The sequence below is a fragment of the Gymnoscopelus microlampas genome (assembly GCF_963454915.1).
Source record: "Gymnoscopelus microlampas genome assembly, chromosome: 5".
Taxonomy (NCBI): Eukaryota; Metazoa; Chordata; class Actinopteri; order Myctophiformes; family Myctophidae; genus Gymnoscopelus; species Gymnoscopelus microlampas.
Genome location: NC_139942.1, coordinates 32,930,195 through 32,946,632, shown reverse-complemented (window position 1 = coordinate 32,946,632; position 16,438 = coordinate 32,930,195).

Sequence of the window (16,438 nt, the reverse complement as noted above, 5' to 3'; positions counted from 1 at the left end):
AAAGTGTTTTGGTAAAAAAAAAAAAAAAAAAAAAAAAAAAGTTCGGGAAAAAAAATTAAGAAAAAAAAAAAATGTCGGAAAAAAAAAAGAATTCGGAAAAAAAAAAAGTTCGTAAAAAAATTAAGTCCATGACAAAGTTTGGGGGCGGTACCATGCTGCAAACAGAAGTTACGGCCATTTAAAGCCCGGCCAATAGGAAGGCAGAGGGGGCGGAGCTTCAACACACGAAGCTCATTGGTGGTTACAGCTGCCACATGGATTATAGCAGGAGCCCTAGAGTCTCTGGGTGGTTTCCCCCCCTCCCCGTAACCGTTAACATGGGAGTGAATGGGGGAGTGAGGATGATGATGGTTAACATGGGTGTGAATGGAGGATGATGATGAAGAGTAAGTCAAGTCAGAATGAGTCTGAATTTGGGACTGAAAAGGGGGCGCGGCTACATGTTTTGGCTAATAACGTGGGCGTGGTAGCGCGAAACGGCGAAAAAAGTAATGCGGTAAGTGGGGCGGTCGTCCCGCACGTTTTGATATATACATTGCGACTAACGAGTAAACCGTGTGGGAGGAGAAGCGTTTTGCGCGGTACGTGCGGCCAAAAGGGGCGGAGTTTAGCTGTTTTTTGCTAATAACGTCGCCATGGTAACGCGTGACGGAAAATCTTTTCCGAGCACACTACTCCCGGCCAAGCCGCACTTTTTGATGTATATATTGCGGTGGTAGTGTAAACCGTGCGGCTGTTACGGACGACCGAATTTTGTGGCTTGATGTAATAAATCCGGCGGATCTCAATAAGTGTGCCCATGCCATTAACATGGCAGGCACACTTAATAATAATTTAAAAACTGTAAAAGAAAGCATAGCTTTCAGCATGTTGTGCATTACTGTACAATTCCATTATTCCCCACATTTCCTTGCACAATTACACTGAATAATGAACAGCTTTTAAGTGTTGAAATAAAAAATGTTTTAATGATTCTTCATGGACATAAATACTGCTTACTGGTGAATTCCTTAACCACTTGAACCCCAGTATTCATATTCTGGGGGGAACATTAGCCAAAAATTGCTCACAACGCGTCACATTGCGATCCATTGCGATCTCATAGATCGGCAATTTTTGGCAAAGAAATTTGGTGTAGACATAAAAAAGTGGTGCAACTTACAGTAAGTACAGAGACAACTCAAGTCTAGATTGTTGAAGTGGTTAAACACATAAACAAGTGTAACTGTGATATAGTGCAGCCTGTACGATGGACTACCGGTACATAAATATTCCACATGTACAGGTGTTTGTCAATATGATATCATCAGCCGTTGGTGTGAGAGTTTATGACCTGTCTAAGTCTATGATGTATTAATTTGTCACACAGACCTGCTGAGCCTGTACAGCCTGGGCAACGTGCAAAGTTAAGTGTAGGCTACCGGCTATGTGATGCATTGGGACACGTTGTGAGCTTGTGCTATTTGTTAGGTGCGACACCATCGTACGATAAATTATGAATCAGGCTTGAGAATTGTATAAGTTATCATGGAGTCAGTCATGGAGGTGCATCATTCACCAAGTGAAAAATGTAATAGTGGGAACATTTTATTCTGTAGAGGTCAGAGTTTGATTCTGGAATGACATTTTGCCTGTTGAAGGGGGTGCACCTGCAAGGTGAATTTATGCTTTGCATGGAAACCATGCAAAGCACCAGTGTCTTGCTCAAGGACACTTTGACGTTAGCTCTGAGGGAGCCCGGGATTGAACAGGGAACCTTAAGTTTTCCCAAGCGGCTGCTCTACCTGCTGGGCCTACTGCCTCCCCATATGATTTCGTAAAAATATTCATTGCTTTCAGAAATCATTCCTCGCAGAGTGTTCAGTAACAGGGGTTCTCCCCATTTCTCCAGCACTTTAGCAAACAGAAAATACATTTTCAGGTCAGGACACCAATTTTATCAGGAGAGAAAACCCTACAAAGATAATTCATCAGCTTCACTTTTGTTCCAGTTCCAATTGTGTCTGCTCATTTCTTTTGTTTTGTTTCATCACTTCCAATTTCACTTGTTTTTCCTATATGAGATCTCTCTCCTAATTGGAAAATGTATTTTGTGTTTTTCTAAAGAGCTGCAGAGACTTGGAGACCCCTGTTACTGAACACACACAAAATCTAGAACTAGTTAACGCTTATTCTAATGAAAGAAAGTATACACTTACACCCCGTTTAACATGACACCAGGAATAACTACGCCGACCTGACATTAAGAATTGTTATTGAAGAGCATTTCGATATAACATAGACACTACTGTGTCTTCTGTTATGTGGAACAGAAACTGTACACATACACTGTGTGCTGTGTGCATGATGTGAGAGGCATGGCAGGAATACTCTACCAGCAATTAGTGCAACTTCCAGCGAGACACTGTGAGCTCCATCATTTAACAGAGCACTTGGCCTGACCACTCTTACAGCCCCCATGCTTGAGCCTTCACTTTCAGTCACTTCTATAAAGATGCAATTAATTCCAAAGCAGCAGCGTGAAATTAATTTATTGCTTGTAATTAGCTTTCTGCATACTGTGAAAACAATCTCCCGAGATAGTGTGTGTCCTCACCGTCCATCAGTCTGAGGGCACTTGGCTGCATCTCTGAGTTCGATTTGAAGTGACTCTGTTAGCTGCCAAGGACATGGAGGAGCCTACTTATAACTTCTTAACCCTCTGCTGGTTTTGGCTCGAGCATGTCATTGGAAATTCCAGTACATGTACACTTCCTGAAGACAGCTTATTAATTCCTGAAATAATAACAATATTATAGCCCTTATATGCATCTTTTTGAGCTTTAGGGGATCTCTGGTGACATTTAGTTTGTGAATAATGCTATCGTTAAATGACTGTTTTCCTAAGATTCAAATTCACAAAGAAAGTAGACCCCCGCTGACTGATATGGTCTCAAATGACTCCTAATGGTGTGTCAGTGACCATTCTGATAGAGAAGATGTACCGTTTCATCTATCATAAAAAACAGGTTCAGATAACAGCACATTATGTGTTGCAACCCCTCAGTTACACACTAGGTGTCACTCTTACCTAGTCTCCTGTGTTTGACATTCCCTTTCTACAGAGGAACACAGGGTTCACTTAAATTAAGCTAAAGAGTCATGACATTGCTGTTAACATGGACTGATTTATATCCATGTCCGGATATGGCGTACGCATGAGTGCATGCTGTACAGTAGTTACTGCATGCTCTCATATTGTTTATCATTAGTAATACAAATATGAGGTATGAACTCGCCACCAACTCCCTCCTGGTGTGGTGATGCAACATTGAGCTCCTGTGTGGACAGAGTGCCTAATTGCTAGGCTAGAGTAACTAAATGATGTACCGGTTTGACTCAAACTTTAATACTGAGAAAGTTACTGGAAAAGACTAGTGTACAGTATTTCATGGTTTGTTCTCATCCCTGTGTTCAATGAGATGTTTGTTTGTTTGATTGATTAATACTTTATTAGCAGTTTGCAAAAAAAGCACAGGAAAGTACAGTTCAATACAAGGTCTGCTAAGAGGATCTTAAACCTAAGAAAGCCTATGGCTTGTTTCCATTGGGGTCCTTTGTACTCAATTCACAGAAACATCAATGACAGACAAATATACACTACTTACTATAATTAGACTATTATTGGTTGTTTGTTTCAGTTTTTTCTTGTATGCCTTTATCCCCTTTACAACTGATTGACAATATGTTTCTTCTTCAACGGATACTGTTATTCAACTGATTCTTGTTGTGAATTATGAGTTTCATATGCATTTGTTTTTTTATTTAGGAATTGCTCTATCCATCATATACCACAATGGAAACAAGTCCCCAGGACTTTTTTTGTGTTATCCTTTTAGGCTTAATGTCTTACTGGACCACATGCTGTTTACGTTTCAGTCTAATAGCATTCAATCAATCAATCAATGATATGTCACAAAGGCTTTTTATATGTTAAAAAATGATTAATGTACGGCTTAATCTTCTTAGTAGTGGTGTAATAATATTTTCTTTGTTAAAGAGAAAAAGAAAAAGCGATACATATCGCCTTTTCTTTTTCTATATTAAAGGGAAATATTATTCCGATAGCAATCATTGCTATACACTGTGTGTTCACACTAACAGGGGTCTCTCCAGTTCTTTAGCAAGCAGAAAACATCTCCAGTTCTTTAGCAAGCAGAACATATACTTTTAGGTCAGGATACAAATTGTATCCAATCAGGAGAGAGAATCCCACAAAGATCATTTGCAAGCGTTTTGTTTTTATGGTGATCCAGTTAGAATTTTGTCTGCTCTTTTTTCCCTGTTTTATCACTTCCAATGTCACTTCTCTACCCTATATGAGTTGATTGCGATCTCGATCTGAAAATATGTTTTCTGTGTACTAAAGAGCTGGAGAGACGGGGAGAACTGTTACTGAACACACACGCTATGATGAGGAATGCTATTGGAATATAGAGCTATTTAACATTTATTTGAACAAATACGGTTCACAATACATGTTGTAGGCCTACCTGTTATCAGAGTACTTAGTGCAGTACCCATAGTACTTGAGGCCAGTCTATGACGTCAGTATTATGACGTCAGGGCACTCGATACGTGGGGATTTACAGATTTATAGGTATTGTTTGAGAAGCTAGGGATGGCGGTGCCGACTTCGCACACTGCACTCCCCCGGTTCCTCAGTGATACACATGCCAACAAGTTTGAATTTGATCAGTTGGACGGTTCTCGAGACACGCAAAAGGAGAGATACACACACATGCATATGTGAACAGGGCCGAAATTGTATCACATTTGACTTGCAATTTGTTTGTACTATTGCACTCTTCTCCTTTAATAAATAATCCAGAATAAAACTCACAGCAATAAAATATAAATGCACAATAAAGTGCTGGGTGCGTAATTACTGTGAGTCCTATCTGAACTAATTGTTTGTCGACTACGCCACTTTTGTTATAGAGGGAAGTCCCCTTTGAATACACTTTAACTTCTTCTTCAGGCTTTCACAGGTTCGAGGTTAACTGGTAAGTTTCAATACTTTTGGTTTTGAGAATACAACACTGGCATGAGAATATCCCTTTAAGAAACTGGACACGAATACAGTGTATCAAAAAAGGTAAGTCATATTTATTGGGTCCCTAATACATTGGCTTCTGTGCCTTAAAAACAATCAAATAAACACTATACTAATAAAACCTATATAAACATACAAAACACAATTAATCTACACAACAACTATAAAATAAATTATAAAGTTGTGCAAATTACGCGGGGCTTAATCACAAGGGTTCCTTAGCATGGGGGGTTTCTGTGCAACAAATACTTTTCAAGTAAAGTGCTGTGCCAATAAAGTGCTTCAAGATACTCAACACGGTTTGTTCAGGGGTAATGCTGCATGTCCATATATGGGGGTAAGATGGGAAAGGGTTTGAGGCCAGTCGTCTTCGTCTTCTTTCTTCTTTCTCTCCGCCTGCAATTATAGAGATCTAGACCAGTTCACTGTGCATTTACACGATACATTTGCGTTGTCTCAGGCAGTGGTTATACAGGGATTCAACGTTGCTTGTTCGAATACTCACTCGCCAGCCAGGTTTTTACACCTGGCGCTGAGTTGGTTGCGTATGCAACGTTATCGCCACTTTCCAGTCTCAGCGCTCCTTATATGGTCTGGTCTCACTCGTCTCTCATATGGTCTGGTCTCACTCGCCTCTTCCTCCCCTTCGGTTCGATCGCTTTCTCCTCTTGGTTTCTCCTTTGAATGTAGGCACACCTCGGCTTCCAAACTCCTAGGTGGCTGGTATGTCTACTTCATCTATGCACTCCTCTACTCCGTGTCTCGGCACAACCTTCCCCTCTGCTGTCCTTCTCCTCACTGACGCCTCTGTCACTTGGGTGCTCTGTTCTCTCTTTCAAACGGTCCCGCCTCCGCTTTTGTACCTGCCAAACCACACCTCCCTCTTCTTTCATTTGTCCGTGGTGACAGTCTGTCTGGGGACATTGGCCATGACCGTGGCCTTGGGCGTGACCGCGTGACTGCCGCTCTGCCACTCAATGTCTCTCAATACATGTGACCAGGGGATCATGGGGAAAACAATTATAAACAATACAGTGCGTAATAATAATTGGTACAAAAATAATAAGATGGTGGGGTTAAATGAGGCAATCATACACATTAAGCACCAATAAAAACAAATTACAAAAGTTTTAAGAACCCCTCATTTCACCCTTGTCACACATACGTGCGCAGAGCTTTTGCACGTTTGTAGATCCTAGACCGGTGGCCGTTGGGCACTGGCCTACTCTGGAACGATGCAAGGCGGGAACAAAGCATGTTGAGTAATGCCCCAACCGGTTATGCAATAGGCCTATCTGTTACCCATTGTCTGATAGTCTCGCGAGCCAGACTGTTGCCTACCACAATTTTCAAATGCTTATAGCATTCGGAGACTGTGTAATAGATGTCTGGCTATGCAAGACTAATTGTCTGACAACCCGTTGTACCTGTCTGTCTGTCTGCGTACCTTTTATGCCGATATACTGTATGGATATCTCTGTATCTGTCTGTCTCTCTGCCTGTGTCCTTTTATGCCCATATATGAGGATCTCAGTATTTGTCTGTCCTTGTCCCTTTCATGCCCATGTATGAGATCCCTGATGTCATCAGTATATGCCCAGCCAAATCTCCATAAGCCATATGGGCTTAATGGTTGCAGATGTGGCTCTGGACAACCGCCTATCCGACCGACTTCACGCTAGGCACCGTACTCCCTCGGTACCTACGCACACCAAGTTTGAAGTCGATCGTTCATCCGGTTTGTGAGATAGGCAAAGGACAGGCACACATGCACACAGACACACTCACACACACTCACACGTTAGATTCCAGATTAAATGTTTTACTGTAATAATGGGGTGTTTTTTGTCACTGTATAACACATGTATATGCACATACGTGAAATTCGTCCTCTGCATTCTCCCATCCTATAATAACTATACTAGGAGCAGAGAGCAGCAATTCTACGGCGCTAAGGGAGCAATTAGGGGTTAATAGTATGTGTGATATTGTGAAGAAAATGCTGTATGCCGTGTGATGTACCTGCAGTCATGATCATCACGACGTCATTTGCGAGAAATGGGCCTTCTTCATTATTTGTGTATTAATAATGCAGGAGCATAAATTCTGTTTAATGATTGGTTTGGGCCATTGTGTTTATTTAAGGAGTTGCTGTATTATTCTCACTTATTTAAAATGTGCACCTGACAAGTTAATTAAACAAATCAATTTAGCTCCCCTAAGTCCCAGTGAGATATCTGTCTTAGTTACTTAAAGGGGTTCAAGAGATACAAAACTTATTTATCAATTCCAAATGATGCACTCACAGTTTACACAACATGCACCCTGCATGCATATGTTTACAGTATGTGGACATGTTCATGTACTGTAGCCTATGTGTGTGTGCTTTATTCTCCTGGGCCAGTTGCACCGCCTCACACTAAGTTCAAATTTAGCCTAGTTATAGCTTAAATGGCTTTTAAAAAAGCCATTAACCCATTTAGCCGGGAAAGTATCTCTCTCATTTTTAGATTTCTTTGGCTACTCAAAAATAGCAGATATACAAGCTCATAGCGCGGCACTCGGTGCCATGAGAAATCTAAAATGACAGAGACACTTTCCCAGATTGAATGTGTTTAAGCTATAACTAGGCTAAGTTTGAACTTAGTGTGAGGTGGTGCAACTGGCCCAGGAGTGATAAGGACAAAACTAGAAAAGTCCACTCCTTCGAGCACAGCAGTGTTCATTTTGTAGACTAAAACTATGACAAAAAATATTGGCAATTTCGTCAATGAATAAAAACTAGACTTTATGTTAGGGAGGGACTAGAAGAGATCCAGTAGAACTAAGACACGTCATTCCGAATTTCATTCAAAGGTAAGCACACAAGCTCACATTATTTTTATCAAGTAAGAATCTTACTTGACCATCTTCCTGTAAGATGGTGTGTTTATGTTAACTTGAAATACAATGCAAGCTAAAGTCAGCACCTCTGATCTGTACTGATTAGAAAAGTGAATGACCCTGTGAAACATTATACAAATATTTATTTATCAAACTAAGTGTTTCTCTTTGTTGTTATTTGCTTAACATCTGGGTGCAACATCCAAAAGGGCAATATAGTCTGTAAGAGCCAAATTAGTAACAGATGTATCATTCAAACTTTTTTTGTATTGTACTATTGTCTTGTTTGTTTTGGTTTATGTGTTTAGTTTATCCATGTTTAATATATTACTGTCTACAGTAATTTGGTAAAGTGCGCCCCCTAACGTTGATGCAGATACATGCTGGACAGTTGTCAAAGGTGAAATTAATCAGTGTAATCAGTGATTGAGTAAAAGCTATTTTGGTGCTGAGGAAACAGTTTTTGACCGTATTTCACGGTGTTTTGATGTCAATGAACCTGTTATTGGAACAGAAGACAAACTGTACTTGTATTAAGGACTTCATATGAGCTGGCTTGTTCAGTAAAGCTCCATCAACGTCATCCCTGCCTCGTGGAGTCTGTGAGTACAGCGGTCTTGTTTCTACCAAATGATGGATGTGCAAATTCAGTACAGTAAACCCCACCTGTAAACACATGTCATAAAAGCCTACACCAAGCTAGTGAAAGAAAGTAGCAAACGGAATTTGGACTTTTGGAAAATTCTGCCTATGTCTTCAAGACAATACAAAAAATGCAAAACAGTGAATAGAGACACAAAATAATGTGTTATATACCGATTATTTGTTTACCAACATTGAGACTGGATGCTATCTTGTGTGTTGTTGGCTCGTGCTGCGCGCCCTAGCGAGACCTGACAGAATGGGTTTCATTTGCAACCAGTATGACGCTTGCAACCAGTGTGACGTATTTATTGGTAGACACTCCCTAAGCAGGCTTCACGCGGGCTCTTTAAAATCCTCCGGTTGCCCCGCCCCTTTCCCCCACACACCTGATGTAAACAAACAGAGAAGTCTCTATCAAAAGCTCCGTTTGGAAGTAAAAGAGTGAAATAAACAACTTGTAATGCAACGTTCCCCCTCATGGAAGTTGAGTAGAGTTGTCAATGTCATCATGGAATCACATCTGTGGCAGTAACAGACTTGTCGTCGGTCGTTTAGTTTCAAACAGTGTTTATTCTCAAGGTGAGTTAACGTGCTCTCCTGTGTGTGTGTGTGTGTGTGTGTGTGTGTGTGTGTGCGCGAGAGAGAGATTTGAAAGGGAAATAAACAGACCATAAGGTACTTGAAGGTGCTGTATGCAAAATTAATAAACACACAATGTTTTGTTGGGGTGTCACAGCACCAAATATCCTTGTATGAAACCTCATACTTTACTGTTTACCAATGATTGTTTTGTTTAAATGAAAGTTGTATTGAAGTGTTACCTGAATGGCACATCTAGATTTCTATTTTATATGTATACCCTAGTCAGATTTCTAGGTGTATCTCTTTTATGATGTGTGCTTGTTAAAAAAATGCCACCAAATAGTGAGGACAAAATAAATCAATGTGTGTAGGGAAGAGAAACATGTTTACCACTATACTATTTATTTGTTTGAAATGAAAGCATGAATGACTTTTTCAAGGTCTGCAAATGATCGATTTTAGCAATGTTTCTGAGCTTCAAGAAGATTGAAGGACAAGTCGTATTCCTCCGATAGTCATACAGTATACAAAGGACCCCAATGGAAACAAGCCATAGGCTTTCTTGGGTTTAAAATCCTCTTAGCAGACCTAGTATTGAACTGTACTTTCCTGGGCTTTCTTTTGCAAACTTCTAATAAAGTATTATATCAATCAAACCTACGTACAGTATGTATCTACATATGTCTACTGTATATAAGTACTCTGCTCAATCTAGGCATTATATATATATATTTTAAGTGCAGTTCTACCGTTACGGCAGTAATTATTGCACAATTTACAGTAATACAAACAAAATGAAAAAATACAATAAAAAATCTAAAGGGTGTGCTCACATACATCCCCTGCACAATGTATGTAAATTACAAATACAGTTGAGTACTTTGTTGACGGCCCTGAGTAGCTCTGTGGTTGAATATCTGTCAACTATCCAAAACAAAACTAACTTTACCACAGCCCCATTGACTGGCATTGAATCATGTTCAGTGAGTGTACCTGGCTCTTGAATACTGTGTATGTTTGACAGGTTAGGATACAGTATACATATACTAGGCTGTGTATGTTGTGACAGGTTACAGCATAGAGCACTGTTTCCCAAACACTGGGTTAGGACCCATTTGTGGGCCGTGGACACATCTTTGTGGGTCGCAGTCAATATCCCTGTAAATTGCCACATTTTGTTACCAGTTGTTCATAAATGAAAGACTAATTCAAACAATTTTCTAAATAATTTCATAAATAAATACAAACATCTAAGAAATGTAATACATTAGAACAAATAAAAACATTTAATAAGTAATGAAAATAGCAGCTCACAAGGCGTCAAGCGTTGTGAGCTTGTAGATCGGCTATTTTCACTAGTTTGGGTCCCGGGCAGACATCAAACTTCTCTTTTGGGTCTCGGGCTAAAAGGTTTTGGAACCACTGGCATAGAGCATACAGCATACATACAGGCTGTACATAGGGACAGGGTACAGTACATCATACATGTATGTGACTCTTGGTCACTTTAATTTCTTTCTGTCTTTCTTTCTTTCAGATGTTCAAGGCTTATGGTGTTCCTCCCAACCCCACTGGATTTTAGGAGCCTTGTACAGAGCAGGTACTACGAAATACCAATCTCAACGCAAGCCCTGGTCTTTGCTGCAGCCGAATACTGAGCCCCAGCCTGGTTGATACTGCCATTAACAATGCTCTCCGGATCTTAACTGGTTGCCTGAAGCCCACCCCTGTGTTCTACCAGGGGCACTGCCAGTCCTAGCAGGAATTGCCCCGGCCGGCCTCCGACGAGAGGCTGCTGCTACCCTAGCACTAGCAAGGAAAGCCCAGAAACATAACTGGCATATCCTGCATGACACACTACGACAGCGTTGCCTCTAGTCTAAACCAAGGGGCTAGCATTCGGCTTGTAAATTGAGGCTATATAGGAAGAGACAGTTCATATGAATGTCCTGTAGTCTCGCTGTGTCACCCTGGCTGGTGTCAGAAGCAATTAGGCTCTATTCAAGCGGATTGGGTTTTTGTCGAACTTTACACTTGATTTTATTACCTTAATAAACATTGTCATAAATACTATAAGTCTTCTTTCAATCACCATGACCTGGCAGGGGGACACCACCGCTTGCATGGAGCGCAGTCCTGTAGAGTCCGTTCTCCTATACAGCTGTGAATGCTGGACCCTGAAGCCTGCTCTACAGAAGTCGCTGGCCACTGTGCTACACAAGAATGCTATGTGCAGTGCTAAATATCAACCAGGATGAACATGTTACCAACAAGCATTTGTATGGGGGGCTACCAAGCGAGAAGATGGCAACCGCCGGGAGAATGGGGCTGGTCACTGCCATTGCCACCGGGAGCTCCCAGCAGCAGAGGAAAGTACTGGCGAGCTAGCCAGATGTATGGAGGATTGACGTAACTGGAGATGCCGCTGGAGAGCAGACCACATACCCGGGTATGAATTAGAGAGAGGGCGGCTCTATCTCTCGTTTGACCCTGGCCATCACTTACACAACTGATGAAGTCAAGTAGAAGACGGCTCCAGGTAGGAACCCTTTTTGTTTTAGTTTTTTGCTGCTGCTTGTGTTGTATGCTGTGTGTATACCAATGTGATTCAATCTGTTACTGTTGCTGTACTATTGCTCTCATTTTGGGACACAATGGTCCAACATGTTCACTTGTTCAGTGACCGTTTCTGGCTCTGGAATTGAGTGCTGATATGAATCTACACAGTTTGTATGTTGTGTTGTGTCTGCCCTTGAAGGTACTGAGTTGTAACAGGGAACAGTATGTGGTTCTTGGTCACTTCAATTATCCTACTGTATGTGTGAGTTTGTTATTTCCTTTTTAAGTTCAAGCGAGAAGTTTCGGGCTTTGACGTAAGCCATCAATTCCAGGTGTTCATTTGGAATAGTATGTCTGTGACAGGGCGGCTGATATTGGTTCATGACTGGCTTGGTGGCAACACCTCCTCTGTCTGTAGGCCTATTCCTTATGGCCATTATTCATTCTTTCTTTCTTTCTTTCTTTCTTTCTTTCTTTCTTTCTTTCTTTCTTTCTTTCTTTCTTTCTTTCTTTCTTTCTTTCTTTCTTTCTTTCTTTCTCTGTTTGAGCGAAACAAATGAGGTGAATTTAGCTTTTCAGACCTGTTTCTGTCATTGAGCGCTATATAAAAACGGTTGCTGTACATTCCCCAAGCGTACATCAGTGACGTACGGACTGTGTTGTTGGGTTGTTCGTGCAAAGACAATAACAATAAGCATCACTTATCATGCTGCTTAATTAATCAAAAACGTATCATTTAGAATTTGGCTACATGACCACTACGGTGAAAATGGCCTCCAAACTCCAACTCAAACATTGTATTATGTATCCAAGAGAAATGACGATGGCCATATGCTGCGGGCAGTCATCTTCACTTTTCAGCCTCATCTCAAGAGGCTGTGTAGGCGTTGTCTCTTGGAGATGCTTTATCCGTCTGTGTGGCTCTGTGCTTATACTGTATCTTTGTGGAGCAGATCATTTGATGAGCAATAACAGCCACGGAACAATGCAGCAGAGACGGAGCGGCATGTTGGAATCACACAGTCATTATTCCCTAACCTGCTGAGGGTTCCGCCACAGATCAAACTTTTGGTTAGGAGGGGTGAGGCTTTGAAGAATCTTCTGAGAGGAGGAATCCACAGCTCGTCTGTTGCCTCGCAGACGGAGAAAGCCACTGCAAGATCAATTCTGCGCCTGTGTCAAAACACAACGCAGCACAATCTGTAATTAATACACATTCGGAGAAAGAAAGAAACCAGCACAAACAGTAAAGAGAGAGAGGGGGAATAGGCAGTGGTAGGGCTGTCACGATTACAAATTTAAGTTGACGATTAATTGTCATTCAAATAATTGCGATTTAATTGTGTGTTTGGCATTGAACATTGGAATGTAAATAAATTTTTTATTTCCGTTTGCCTTAGGCTTCGTAATAAAACATTGCACAGGGCAGATATGATAAATAATAACTTAAATGTACAAAGTAATTATTGACATATTTAATCATTTTACACATGTAAAAAAAAAAGAAATAGAAAATGTGTGAACATTTTTCAAAATGGAAACGATTATGACGCTTAAGCAAAAATAATTGCGACTCAAATAATTTACGATTAGACGATAATGTAATAATTGTGACAGGCCTAGGCAGAGGGGGAGAAAGGGGGGAGGGGGGGGAATAGGAGAGATTGTTTCTCTTTTGCAGACCAGAGGTGAGATCTGAGCGGGGTGTTGCTGGTGTGACTTTCTAATCCGTACGTCACTATTGATTAAGGGAAATATGTAAATGATGTGATGACTAAATCACCAAATTCCCATCAGCTGGTTATTAAATTGGCATGTTGAATGTCGGCTACCTGTGTGTGTGATGTCATGAGAATGACTGTCATGCAAACGTGATAATGACTGATGAGTTGCAGCTGCGAGCGACTCGCACATGAACGCCATCAGGAAGGCACAAGAAGAACAGAGGTGCTTAGTGCCAATGGGGCATATTAGGAATTATTGCGCCCTTCTTCACTTAAATGGACTTAAAAAGTTTTTTCCATCCCTTTCTCCTGTATAATAAAAATGAAGCCCTCTGCCAAGCTCGCTCGCATGTTTCCAGTGGTGGAAAAAGTACTCAAAGGTGTTACTTAAGTAAAAGTATCAATGCTGCAATGTAGAAGTACTCTGTTACAAGTAAAAGTCTGGAATAAAAAAATTGCTTGAGTAAAAGTACAAAAGTATTGGTATCAAAATGTACTTAAAGTACCAAAAGTAAAAATACTAAAATGTTTGAAAATAGCAGATCTACAAGCTCACAACGCGTCGCATCGCGACGCGTTGTGAGCTTGTAGATCGGCTATTTTCAAATAGCCTAGGTATAAAATAGGGCTAACGTGGTTAATATATGTTTTAGAATGTAATAATTTACATCTACAAAGTAACTAGTAGCCTAGCTAAAGTTTTCAAATAATTGTTCTGAAGTAAAAGTACAATATTTGCCTCTGAGATGTAGTGGAGTAGAAGTAAAAGTAGACAATTAGAAATACTCCGGTAAAGTAAAAGTACCTCAACATTGTGCTTAAAGTACAGTACTTGAGTAAACGTACTTAGTTACTTCCCACCACTTGCCAAGCTCGCTCACATGTTTCACCCAGTCCTAGCCTTTCACAGCCCAGCAGTCAGCAGCCATGAAGCCAAGCCAAGCCAACAGGACAAGTGAGTCCTCCTCTCACATGGAGGGGGGGTGGGGGGGGGGGGATTAGGGAGTAAATGGAAAGATGGAATGAAACGGCGAGTGAGTGACTGAAGGACAGAATGTCTCAAAGACCGAGGTAAACAGGTTGATAAGGAGCATAAAGGAGAGGGCCACAGTGTGAGACAGACACACACGCACACACACACACACACACACACGCACGCGCGCACGCACACGCACACGCACACAGGGAGAGAAAGGTGGGGCACGTGGGATGACTTTGATGATGGTGTCTGTGAGCTGATTGTTGGGACTGCTGCAGGGCGCCGAGTCTGAGAGAGAGAGAGAGAGAGAGAGAGAGAGAGAGAGAGAGAGAGAGAGAGAGAGAGAGAGAGAGAGAGAGAGAGAGAGAGAGAGAGAGAGAGAGAGAGAGAGAGAGAGAGAGAGAGAGAGAGAGAGAGAGAGAGAGAGAGAGAGAGAGAGAGAGAGAGAGAGGCTCTCTGTGGCGCTCAGTGTGTAACCCCCGTGGTGAAGATCTATATCACAGATCAGACCACCTTCTGTGGGGCCAACAGTGCTGCTGCTGCTGCACTGACAGTCTGTGTGTGCTAGTCTACAGAGAGAGAGAGAGGGATGGGGAGAGAGAGCGAGGCAGACTATTACACCAGGCTATGGATGAGCAGTATCACTAAATGCAGCCTCACATAATAGGCGTTATGCCCTGGTAATCGTTTAAAGTCCCCATCCCCATGTCCCCTGGTGTGGTTTAAATTCAAACAAAAATCATCCCTGTTCAGTATACAGTATATATACGGTTTGTACATGTCAAGTATTTTTCTCCCCCAAAACGTCCCTGCAGGAGCTTTAGTGTAATCTCTATATTTTTGCCCTCATTTAGTACACCAGGATCTATGAATATGCAAATGTGGCACACCCCGCGATCCCACCCATGTGATAATCAATACACATAATCATCATATTAATGCTTTGGAGACGTGCAAGAAGCTACCAGTGTCACAGGTATAAGCTTAAACAATAATTCGTTATTATACGCACGCCTAAAGAATGTTTCACACACTAGCTCCTAACTATTCCAGCTAACGGCTACAACAGCTAACACTTGAGCCCTAAATGATCGTATTATTATTATTATTATATAAGTATTACATAGCCAAATATACTGTATTTCACCATACTTATCCTCTAACAGTGGTTCTCAACCAGTGGTCCGGGGACCACCAGTGGTCCTTGAGGGGGTACCAGGGGGTCCCCAGCAAAAGTAGTTAACATAGCGTCACAATAATTTTAACCACTTAGCTTTGGCTATTCAAAAATAGCAGATCTAAAAGCTCATAGCGCGGCACCGAGTGCCGTGCTATGAGCTTGTAGATCTGCTATTTTTGAAAAATCTTGAAAATGTGTGCATATCTTTGAATATATATATATACTTCTTTTTTTTAAAGCAAACATTTTAACTCATATCTTTGCTTCTGGGGGTCCCTGGCACAACATTTTCAGATGGGGGTCCGCGGCCAAATGCATATAGATTTAGGGGTCCTTGGTATGAAAAAAGGTTGAAAACCACTGCTCTAACACAAACTGAACTTGTGTGTCCACACTGGGCCTTGGGCTAATGCTAATGATGATAAGGGTCAGTGGGTCACTGATAAATAATGTTATCACACGTGCTGTCATGTGTGGCAGCGATTTGCTGTGCAGCGTGTGTGTGTGTGTGTGTGCACCCCATTAGTCATTAATCAGAGAAGCCCAGGTAATGCCTTCCCTTCGATCGCAGGGGGATTCATCCGTCTGGATGGTGTGACCCATGAAAGGTCACACACACACCCGGTCGTTGGTCATTCCATGAGAGACATATTCGCCGGCCTCTCCCAGCACATCATCCAGTCAATATCAGTTTATCATGATGCACATATCGCTGTTGTCCAGAGGAAACCTTGTATGATGTCCGAAACGGTTACTTTTCAGGAAATAAGGGAAATAATAACCTCTCTTCC